The following is a 12,878-nucleotide window of genomic DNA, read 5'->3' on the forward strand; positions in this document are numbered from 1 at the left end:
GAAATTTGGGGAAGAATGCCCGAGAAGACTCCTGTGGCAAGGGGATGTTCTCCCAGGAACCATCATCCTCTGTTCCTGCACCTAATTTAGAGTTTCTTCTTTATTTTATATGTCTCTCCACATTGTGCCTGGCAAAATGAATCACCTCATACATCTCATTGAACTTCATCTGCTACTTGTCTGCCAAATCCACCAATATATTTACATCCTTTTGAAGTTCAAGACTATCTTCATCACAGCTTTGAATCTTCATATCATCTACAAATTTTGAAATCATGCCCTGTGCACCACTATTCAGCTCATTAATATATAGCAGGAAGAGCAAGGATCCCAACACTGACCCCCTGCGGAATGCAATTGCAAACCTTCCTCCAATCTGAAAAACAGCTTTTTCCTGTCACTCGTCAATTTATTATCCAACTTCGTACTTTCCATTTTATTCCATGAGCTAGAATTTTGCTCACAAGTCTGTTGTGTGGCACTGTATGGGAAAATGCTTAGTCTGGAACAAAAACAGAAAAAGATAAAATACCCAGCAACTCTTGGGCTTCAGTGAAGAGTAACGCTCAAAGAGTTACACTAAGAACACTTTCCATGATGTGGAGATCCCGGCGTTGGGCTGGGGTGGGCACAGTAAGAAGTCTCACAACACCAGGTTAAAGTCCAACAGCTTTATTTGGAATCACGATCTTTGCAATCCCAAGCCAAGTAGTGGGGGTTACCTGTAGAATGGAAAAAGGTGACACAAAAAATGTGATCAAGAAATTTGACAACAGAGAGATTAATGCTTTAGGCAGTGCATGCAGACACAAGATGATTTATATCCATATATGCCTTGTTGTGTTGCTGTTTTTATCTCCCACAATCCTGTTGGGCCGCCATTATTCCTCCTAAAAATATACAATTGACCAATCATCATGTGAAAGAGAAGAATAGTAAGAAGTCTCACAACACCAGGTTAACAAAATGTCAACCAATGTCAACAAAATGTCAGCCAAAGTCAACAAAACGAAGGAGATTGTCATTGACTTCAGGAAGCGTAAAGGAGAACATGCCCCTGTCTACATCAATGGGGACAAAGTAGAAAGAGTCGAGAGCTTCACGTTTTTAGGTGTCCAGATCACCAACAACCTGTCCTGGTCCCCCCATGCTGACACTATAGTTAAGAAAGCCCACCATCGCCTCTACTTTCTCAGAAGACTAAGGAAATTTGGCATGTCAGCCACGACTCTCACCAACTTTTACAGATGCACCATAGAAAGCATTCTTTCTGGTTGTATCACAGCTTGGTATGGCTCCTGCTCTGCCCAAGACCGCAAGGAACTACAAAAGGTCGTGAATGTAGCCCAATCCATCACGCAAACCAGCCTCCCATCCACTGACTCTGTCTACACTTCCTGCTACCTCGGCAAAGCAACCAGCATAATTAAGGACCCCACGCACCCCGGACATTCTCTCTTCCACCTTCTTCTGTTGGGAAAAAGATACAAACGTCTGAGGTCACCGACTCAAGAACAGCTTCTTCCCTGCTGCTGTCAGGTTTTTGAATGGACTTACCTTGCATTAAGTTGATCTTCCTTGGCTATGACTGTAACACTACATTCTGCACTCTCTGGTTTCCTTCTCTATGAACGGTATGTTTTGTCTGTATAGCGCGCAAGAAACAATACTTTTCACTGTATGTTAATACATGTGACAATAATAAGTCAAATTTTTAAAAATCAAAATAAATTCCAACAGATTTATTTGGAATCACGAGCTCTCGGAGCGCTGCTCCTTCATCAGGTGAGTGGAGAGGTAGGTTCACAAACACAGCATACATAGGCAAAGACACGATTGCAACATAATTACAGATTGGAATATGAAGAATGGTTGGAATGCGAGTCTTTACAGGCAATCAAGTCTTTAAAGTAACAGACAGTGTGAGTGGCGAGAGGGATAATCACAGGTTAAAGAGATGTGAATTATCTCAAGCCAGGACAGTTAGGATTTTGCAAGCCCAGGCCAAATGGGGTTACCTGTCGTGTGACATGAACCCAAGATCCCGGTTGAGGACGTCCTCATGCGTGCGGAACTTGGCTATCAGTTTCTGCTTGGCGATTCTGAGTTGTCGTGTGTCCTGAAGGCTGCCTTGGAGAACGCTTACCCGAAGGTCGGAAGCTGAATGCTCTTGTCTACTTAAGTGTTCCCCGACTGGAAGGGAACAATCCTGCCTGGCGATTGTCGCGCGGTGTCCGTTCATCCGTTGTCGTAGTGTCTGCATGGTCTCGCCTCGGGACATCCTTTCCTGCAGCGTATGAGGTAGACAACGTTGGCCGAGTTGCATGAGTATGCACCGTGTATCTGGTGGGTTGTGTTCCCACTCACATGTGATGATGGTATCCATGTTGATGATCGAGTACATTTTGCAGAGGTTGCCGGATCATGAACACATTCAGATTATGCTGAGAGACTCTGCCATCGCACCTCTCTCACACTCCTCAACCACCTCATACACTAGTTCTTCAGCAGATGCCACAACCTGAAAACCAAGATAGAGTCCATATTCTCAACTTGCACTCAGGACGCAGCAGACCAGCTGCGAGACACCGCCAAGCAGACAAGACAATGGAACTATGCCACCTACATGCACACCAAGAGCAGTAAACTTGAGAAACTCAGCATCATCACCAGCAGCAACCAAGCCTCCCCCGGTACCACAGTGGAAAACAGTACCACTACAGGGAAGTCCTTTGTCAACTTGTCAGACTACACCCTTCAACCAGACAAAATCAAAGTTCTCAGCCTCACCATCAAAATGGACCCCATCAGTCTCGTGGCAGACACAGAGGAACTCATCAGGCGAATGAGACTCCGGGAGTTCTTCCACAAACCCTCAGAGGCGAACAGCAAACCCAATGAGACAACCAACGAACCAGAACAGCCAACATAGAGAGATCCGCAGTGCAGCAACCGAAGAGGAAAGAGTCAAATTGGACCCGCCCTAGACTCGACATGTATGCTCAAGCTGTCAGGAGATGCGCCAATACCAGACTCATCAGCCCCGAATGTCACCCAAGCACGTCATCCGTGCTCTCACGACCAACCACAACATTGTCATCAAACCAGCAGACAAAGGAGGAGCCACCGTTATACTGAACAGAACCGTCTACTGCAAAGAAATTTACCAACAACTGAACAACCAAGAACACTACAATTACCCACAGATCCGATCAAAGAACACACCCGCCAACTCAACTGACTGATTAAGACCTTTGACCCAGACCTTAAAAGCACCCTACGTGCTCTCATCCCACATACTCCCCATGTTGGAGAGCTCTACTGCCTCCCGAAGATACACAAGGCCAACACACCTGGCCGCCCCATCGTATCAGGCAATGGGACTCTGTGCGAGAACCTCTCTGGCTACATCGAGGGCATCCTGAAAACCATTGTACAAGGAATCCCCAGCTTCTGTCGTGACACTACGGACTTCTTACAGAAATTCAGCACCTATGGACCAGTTGAACCAGGAACACTCCTCGTCACAATGGACGTCTTGGTACTCTACACCAGCATCCCCCACGACAACAGCATTGCTGCAACAGCCTCACTACTCAACACTGACAACTGCCAATCTCCAGACGCAATTCTATAATTCATCCACTTCATCCTGGACCACAATGTCTTCACCTTCGACAACCAGTTCTTCAGACACATGGAACAGCCATGGGGACCAAATATGCACCTCAATATGTCAACATCTTCATGCACAAGTTTGAATAAAGCCTCTTCACCACACAGGACCTTCAACCAATGCTATACACCAGATACATCAATGACATTTTCTTCCTTTGGACTCACGGCGAAGAATCACAAAACGGCTACACGATGACATCAACAAGTTCCATCCTACCATTCGACTCACCATGGTCCACTCTCCAGAATCGGTTGCATTCTTGGCCACATGCATCTCCATCAAGGACAGACGCCTCAGCACTTCACTCCACTGCAAGTCCATAGATAACCTCACAAAGCTCCATTTCTCCAGCTTCCACCCTAAACACGTTAAAGAAGCCATCCCATATGGACAAGCCCTCCATATAAACAGGATCTGCTCAGATGACGAGGAATGCAACCGATACCTACAGACCCTGAAAGACATCCTCCTTAGAATGGGATAGGGCGCTCGACTCATCGATCGGCAGTTCCAACGTGCCACAGCGAAAAACCGCACCGACCTGCTCAGAAGATAAACATGGGATTTGACCAAGAGTACCCTTCGTCATCCAGTACTTCCCGGAGCGGAGAAGCTACGACATCTTCTTCGGAGCCATCAACATGTCATCGATGATGATGAACATCTCGCCAAGGCATCCCCACACTCCCACTACTTGCCTTCAAACAACCGCCCAACCTTAAACAGATCATTGTTCACAACAAACTACCCAGCCTTCAGGGGAACAGTGACCATGACACCACACAAACCTGCCACGGAACCTCTGCAAGATGTGCTGGATTATCGAAATGGATACCACCATCACACTTGAGAACGCCACCCACCAAGTACACAGTACATGCTCATGTAACTTGGCCAATGTTGTCTACCTCATATGCTGCAGGAAAGGATGTCCCGAGGCTTGCTACATCAGCGAGACCATGCAGATACTGCTACAACATATGAATGACACCGTACGATAATTGCCAGGCAGGAGTGTTCCCTTCTAGTCGGGGAACACTTCAGCAGTCAAGGGCATTCAGCTTCCAACCTTCGGGTAAGCGTTCTCCAAGGCAGCCTTCAGGACACACTACAACACAGGATCGCTGAGCAGAAACTGATAGCCAAGTTCCGCACACATGAGGACGTCCTCAACCGGGACCTTAGGTTCATGTCACACTACAGGTAACCCCATTTGGCCTGGGCTTGCAAAATCCTAACTGTCCTGACAAGAGACAATTCACACCGCTTTAACCTGTGATTATCCCTCTCGCCACTCACACTGTCTGTACCTGTAAAGACTTGATTATCTGTAAAGACTCGCATTCCAACCATCCTTCACATTCCAATCTGTAATTATGTTGCAATTGTGTCTTTGCCTATATATGCCGTGTTTGTGAACCTACCTCTCCACTCACCTGATGAAGGAGCAGCGCTCCAAAAGCTCGTGATTCCAAATAAATCTGTTGGACTTTAAACTGGTGTTGTGAGACTTCTTACTATTCTTCTCTTTCACATGATGATTGGTCAATTGTATCTTTTTAGGAGGAATAATGGCGGCCCAACAGGATTGTGGGAGATAAAAACAGCAACACAACAAGGCATATATGGATATAAATCATCTTGCGTCTGCATGCACTGCCTAAAGCATTAACCTCTCTGTTGTCAAATTTCTTGGTCACATTTTTTGTGTCACCTTTTTCCATTCTAAATAACATCTCATTTCTCATTCAATTTTATCTGTGTCTGTAATCCCTTATCACAATGTAGATAAAGTAAATGTGGAGCAAATTGATGAAATTTCCCTCCTATCCTCTTTGGCATTATTCCAGAAGGTAAGTTTAAAACTTCAAGTCAAAATAGATCTTTCTTCTAAACTATTACACAATACTAACTTTCAACAGTAACTTTCAAATGGGAATTGGATATAGACTTGCAAATAGAAATTTGCAAGGCTAAGGGGAAAACAATAAGGGAATGAAACTAATTGGATAGCTCTTTCAAAGAGCTGGCATAGGCATAATGCTGCTGGGCTATATAAGTCTATTGTGTTAACACTTGCTAACTTTCCATTAAATTTAAACTATTGGAACAATATTTTTCTCTCTTCAAGTCTGTGGTCCACAGTCATGTTATTGACTTTACTGTAACTGGCAGTAACCTGGTAAATTCACATAGGTGAATGACTGAAATATGCATTTGCATTGCATGGTTTAAATCTGTAATCCACAAACATCATCTAACTTCCTGTGAGTACTGCCACAGGAGATCCGCTAGTTTCAATGAGCAATCCAAAACTTAATGACACAAATTGGTAGGACTGCAGTTGTGAACTGGATGCCAGTGAGACAAGCAGTCACTGTGTTTACTGCATTTCCAACAGGTGCTCAGAAAGATAACCCAGAGTAACTTTTCCCATCTGGAGAGGGTGCAGAGGAGGTTTACCAGGATGTTGCCTGGTATGGAGGGGAGATCCTATGAGGAGAGGCTGAGGGATTTGGGATTGTTTTCGCTGGAAAGGCGGCGGCTAAGAGGGGATCTTATTGAAACATATAAGATGATTAGAGGTTTAGATAGGGTGGATAGTGATAGCCTTTTTCCTCTGATGGAGAAATCCAGCACGAGGGGGCATGGCTTTAAATTGAGGGGGGGTAGTTATAGAACCGATGTCAGGGGTAGGTTCTTTACCCAGAGGGTGGTGAGGGATTGGAATGCCCTGCCAGCATCAGTTGTAAATGCGCCTAGTTTGGGGGCGTTTAAGAGATCCGTAGATAGGTTCATGGACGAAAAGAAATTGGTTTAGGTTGGAGGGTCACAGTTTTTTTTTTTAACTGGTCGGTGCAACATCGTGGGCCGAAGGGCCTGTTCTGCGCTGTAATGTTCTATGTTCTATGTTCTATGTTTACTGCTTTCCAAAAATTAACCCGTTCTAAAAGTCAAACTCACAGTCAAGCCCTGTACAGTTTGATTCTGCAGCCTGATCTTGAAACCCAGGTCTGGATACTGAGCATAAAGTACTTATCCACCCTCGAGAGGTTAAAGCAAAGATCTGTTTTTTGTGCCATGTTCAATGAAACTCTTACTGCTGAAATTCCAAAGGAATTTTGTCCACATTCTCCCACATGAAGAGCTTAAAAGAACATGACTTCACTCAGGATTATTATATCTGAGCCAGTCAAAAAGTATTGAAATATTATAGATCAGAGAAAAAGTGAAGTGTAACAGTATATCTCATGGTTCAGAAATTGTAATTGATTTGCGGTTGCTGGGCTACATTAATTTCGAGTTGCTAGGTTACTGGATACTGCTCCTGTAGTATTTGGAAAGTCAAAAAATCATTGTTATTTTGGTTCTCCTTATGAATTTATTGTGTGTTGTAGTCACTATACAGCTGCTGTGCATTCACACTGGAATAAAGCTATAATTCCTTCTCTTGTTCACCCCTCTGTGAAGCATGGTGTTGCTGTGCATCCAATAGATTGACAACAGCCTTCCAACATCTCACCCAAATAGCCATTCTTCAAGTGTGAACCTGGAGAGGCTCTTCAACTATGCAGACCATCACAGCAAGCCCAACTCTGTCCACACGCAACATCAGTACCTGCATTTCCAACAGGTGCTCAGAAAGATAACCCAGAGTAACTTTTCCCATCTGTTGCACTTGTTGAGTTTACGTGACTCAGGTCATGACAGGGTAACACTGTGGTAATGTTACTGGACTAGCAACTCAGCTGGATTAAAGTTCTGGAGAAATTAGTTCAGATCCTACCATGGCATCTAAAGAATTTAAATTAAGTTAAAGAAATCTGAAATAAAAAGCTAGTCCTACCGGATTGTCATAAAAACACTCACTCTCCTACATACACACACACTCTCTGACACTGACACACACACACGCACACACACTTTCTCCCACACACTCACTTGCTCTCTCTCCCAAACTCACTCGCTCTCTCTCCCACACATTCATTCACTCTCTCTCTCACTCTCCCACACACACACTTGCTTATTGTCCCACAGATAGAGTTGCTCTCTCCCACACACACACTCGCTCTTCTACACACACTTTCACTCTCCCACACACACTTTCACTCTCCCACACACACACTCGCTCACTCTCCCACACAACAGATACAGTTACTCATCCATGCACACACTCACTCACCCAAACATACTCACCGACACACACTCGCCCACTCTACCACACACCACTCACTTAGCCACACACACACACACACCCACCCTCTCACCCACCCACACACACTCGTCCACTCACCCACACACACACGCAAGTATTCTCCCACTCACTCTTCCACACACCCACTCACTCACTCTCACACCACACACACTCGCTCCCACACAGTCTCCCACATGCACACACACACCCTCCCACACGCACGCACTCTCCCACACACACACTCACTCACTCTCTCCCATGTACCCACTCGCTCACTCTCCCATGCAGCCACGCACACACACACTCACCCACACACATGCACACACACTCACTTTCCCACACACACTCACTCACCTGCCCTTACACTTCCAAACACACACACACACTCTCCCACCCACACACTCACTCTCCCACCCACACAATCATTTTCCCACCCACTCTCATGTGCGGACACAGACAGACACACACACGCATGCATGTACGCATACACACATGCGCACAGACACACGCACACTATCACACACTCCCAGACACATCAACCAATTCCCACACACACTCACTCACTCCCACACACACATACACTCCCACATACATACGTTCACTCACCCATACACATTCACTCACTGACTCCCACACACACACACGAAAACACACACACACTGACTCACCCAGATGCACACGCTCACATTCCCACACACACACTCGCTCAGACTCCCACACACACACTTGCTGTCCCAAACAGACACTTATTAATTCTCGCACCCTCCCACGCACACGCGCTCGCTCACTCTCCCACCCAGACACACTCACTCTCTCCCACCCACACACTCACTCAGTCTCCCACCCACACGCACTCGCTCACTCTCCCACCCACATGCACTCGCTCACTCTCTCCCACACACACACACACCACACACTCACTCAGTCTCCCACCCACACGCACTCGCTCACTCTCCCACCCACACGCACTCGCTCACTCTCCCACCCACATGCACTCGCTCACTCTCCCACACACACACACACACACACATACTCATTGTCCCTCCCCACTGCCCCACCACCGAACAGCTGCCCTCGGTCTGGGCCCTGTTGTCCCCGCACCCCCCGTCTGGCCCTGACCCCTGGCACTGCCCAGTGCCTGGTCAGCAGTGCCAGGGTGCCAGGCTGGCATTGCGCAAAGGGTACAGCCCCCATGCCCCTTATTTTCCCAGGGGGCCTCAATGGCCTCTGGTTCAACTGGCAAGGCCATCACGACTGGTCCCCATTGCTGGGGACCAGCTGTGATTCTTGCCGGAGAGAACCTCTCCCACCCACTCACTCATTCTCCCGCCCACACACATTCGCTCACCCTCCCACGCACACGCGCTCGCTCACTCTCCCACCCACACACACTCACTCTCTCCCACCCACACACTCACTCAGTCTCCCACCCACACGTACTCGCTCACTCTCCCACCCACATGCACTTGCTCACTCTCCCACAACCACACATTCGCTCTCTCCCATACCCGCACTTGCTCACTCTCCCACAACCACACTCATTCACTCTCCCACACACATTCACTCATTCTCCCACACGACACTCACTCTCTCCCACACACACACACACTCACTTACTCTCCCACAGACACATTACTCACTGTCGATCTCCGTCCTGAAAGCTCCAATTGTCCAAGCATTACATTTGAGGGAGAATGGTCAACAGATAGGGGATAGAGATTAAGACACACTGATGTTAATAGTTTGAAGACATTCATAATGTACATTATGTTAATATTTTACTCATGAGAAGAGTCAATAATAACACTTCAGTTTCCCAATTACTATAATGGGTAGCACTGGTTAATTATAATAATTCCTAGCACAGATGGTCTGCAATTATTGCAAAGCCCAAGGGGAGGAAGTATCATTCTTTAGCTGGCATTCCAAGAGTTAATGTTAAAAATTTCCATATAATGTTAGATAACTGGACCATACCTCCAGATATTAACTTTGCAGTGTAATGATAGCTGTCCCAGATATTCTCACAGAATTGGTACTAATTGTTCCAGTGCAAGAATAGCTGCGCCACATTTCTTCATATTGAGACATAGTAAATTAAACTTTGCCACTTTGGTTTCTTTCCCCACTTATTCTTATTCAAACAGATGGGTGATCTTGATTTACCTCCTTTTAAAAACACTCATTTTAACAGGAATTTGATCTATTCTCTTTTTAACAGGAATTTGATCTATTCTCTTAGTCCAGCTGATGTCAGAGTTTAGCATATGTTAAACTCTTGGCATACCCTGTATAGCATCTGTTGTGCTTTCAGATGCCCAAACCACAGTAACAGGACTGCAACTCAAAATTAAAATTTAGAAATGCTTGAAATGTTAGTGATTTAAAATGAATAATACAAAAAGTAAATATAAAACCAGAAATAAAATGTTAATGATATAAATATGTTTGCATGGCATTCCCGTTCATTACATCAAGAGGTGCTAATAACCAGTAACTAACAGCGGCTGTCTGAGAGCACAGCAAGAACAAGACCAGTAACCAAGAGCACAGTGAGAGTGGGAACAGTGAGCGCAGCCACTCGAGAGCACAGTGAGAGTGAGACCAGTAACCAAGTGTAGCCACCCAAGTGCACAAAAGATGCAGGACCAGCATTCAAACCCTCATTTATTTGTTAGTTCTGGACTTCACCATTCCAATTAACCCTGGCTGGTCTCCTAATTTCTACCTCCCACAAACTTGAGGTCATGCAAAACTCTGCTGCCCATGTCCAAACTTGACCAAGTTCTGTTCACCAATTTCCCTTGTGGTCTCTGATCTACACTGACTCCAGATTAAGCAAAGCCTCAATTTTAACAACCCCCCCCCCCACTATCAGCATAGTCTCTTCTAACACCGTAACTCTCATGTTTGATAATTCTGCATTCTAGGGGTAGGCATGATATGTTTTTTTTCGATTGCAATCTTAAATGTCACAAGATGTTTGATTCTGATCTTCGTAATTTCAAAATTTCCCTATGAAAAGTAATATTAAATAGATAAGAAAAAACTCTCAGAGATGTCTGCCCTCCTCTAATTCAGCTCCACAATTGGCAGCCATGACTTCAGCTACCTGCGTTCTAAGTTCTGGAATTGTCCCCCTAAACCCCTCTCACCCTACCTCTCTTTCTCCCTTAAGTCACTCCTTAAAGCCAAGTTTTTGGCCATTTTCCCTAATATCACCATATTTGACTCACTATCAAATTTTGCTTAATAACTTTCCTGTAAAGTGCCTTGGAATATTTTATGTTAAAGGCACTATATAAATACAAGCTGTTGTTAATGGCAAGACACTGTGGAAGAATGAAGGGATTTAAGTGTCCGTGAACATCAATCACTTGAAGCTGGTGGACAGATACAAAAAGCAATCAACAAGACAAATGAATTGTTGTGTACAGCCTTGGTCAGTGTCCATCTGGAGTAATACATTCAGTTTTGGGTACCACACCTCAGGGAAGACATTTTTGCCTTGGCGGGGGTACAGCACAGATTCATCAGAATAATACCAGAGCTCAAAGGGTTAGATGCTGAAGTCAAGTCTCATAAACTTGGGTTGTATTCCCTTTCTTTTAAAAGGCAAATGACGAATTATCTAATGAAGGTCTTCAAAATGATACAGGAATTCAATATGATAGATGTAGAAAAGCTATTTTTAGTGCTGGGGAATCCAAAACAATAAGGCACAAACTTAAAAATTAGTTATGTCATTCAGGAGTGAACACCAGGATGCAGTCTTTCCTCACAAAGGGTAGGAGAAATTTGGAACCCTCTCTTGCAAAAATTCATGGGTACTGGGTGAGTTGTTATGATCCAGGTCAGAAACTCCAAGGTATTTTATGAAGTCAGCCTAGACCATGAGATTTGCACTTTGAATTTGGCTAGTGTAAGCATAAGATGTTTCACTTCAAGTATGATTCAGATGACCAACTAGAGAGCTTTTATAAAACAAAGTTTAATTAAGAATACAGTTAACATATAGAAAGAAAGTTAGCAATAACTTTTACCAATTACAAACAAAAAAATAAAAATCATGATATCGTATAAACCTGAACAACTAAATGTACTGTTCCAACACAACAAACCTCCTTATAAACATATACCTGTCCCAGGTTTAGCACAGAAAATAGGAATGCTCATGTGATGCTAGATTTTGAGCTCTGCAACACCTGCTGTGAATGAGTCCTTTGGTTGGAGAATTGGAACTCTGACTTCCCAGCCTTGTAACTTCCAGCAGACCTCGAGGTAGAGATAGAGCCACTGCTGGCCTCTAGCTCTTAGCCAGCAAGAGACAGAGGCAATCCTTGCCTTTAGTTACTAACTAGCAAACCATCAACAGCAGAATTTTCACTCCAAAGAGAAAGCAAGAAAGACTGCTTCCAGTCTGCAGTCCAAACAGGTTCTAACTAACCAGCCAAAACTGAAAATGAAAGAACTCTGGGGAGAGAAAAAACTGTCTCACCTGACCTGTCCATCAATCTTCCCACAACAATTCAAAAAGGGTCGTAAAGTCACAGAGAGTGCATTAGCCCCAGATTAAAAATAAATAAAACCACATTTTTAAATAATTTAAGCAGCAATAAAAGGAAATCTGATCAGACAGGTTGGCAATAAGCACAATGAAAAAAAAACAGAGCTGCTTATAACTGCAGAGAACATGCTTAAAATGCCTTTTTCTTAAAGGCACAGTAGGGTCACAGAGTTGAAAATTTCAAGGTTGAGTTCCAATTCAGACCAAGTGTCATTAATCTGAAAAGTTAATTTTTTTTATGCGTTCAAGGGATGTGGGTGTCACTGGTTTATTGCCCATCCCTAATTGTCCTTGAACTGAGTGGATTGCTAGGCCATTTCAGAGGGCATTTAAGAGTCAACCACATTGCTGTGGGTCTGGAGTCACATGCAGGCCATACCAGGTAAGCATGGCAGATTTTAGTAAACATTAGTGAAGCTGATTCACTCTCCACATAT

The 12,878-nt window shown here is 44.7% G+C and overlaps 1 protein-coding gene across 1 annotated transcript in view; it reads right to left on the reverse strand.

The window, feature by feature from the left end:
- cacna2d2a (calcium channel, voltage-dependent, alpha 2/delta subunit 2a) overlaps nt 1-12,878 on the reverse strand; it is a 1,197,503-nt gene that overhangs the window by 1,147,879 nt on the left and 36,746 nt on the right. The window lies entirely within an intron of this gene.

The sequence above is a fragment of the Mustelus asterias genome, chromosome 3 (genome assembly GCF_964213995.1).
Source record: "Mustelus asterias chromosome 3, sMusAst1.hap1.1, whole genome shotgun sequence".
NCBI classification, from domain to species: domain Eukaryota; kingdom Metazoa; phylum Chordata; class Chondrichthyes; order Carcharhiniformes; family Triakidae; genus Mustelus; species Mustelus asterias.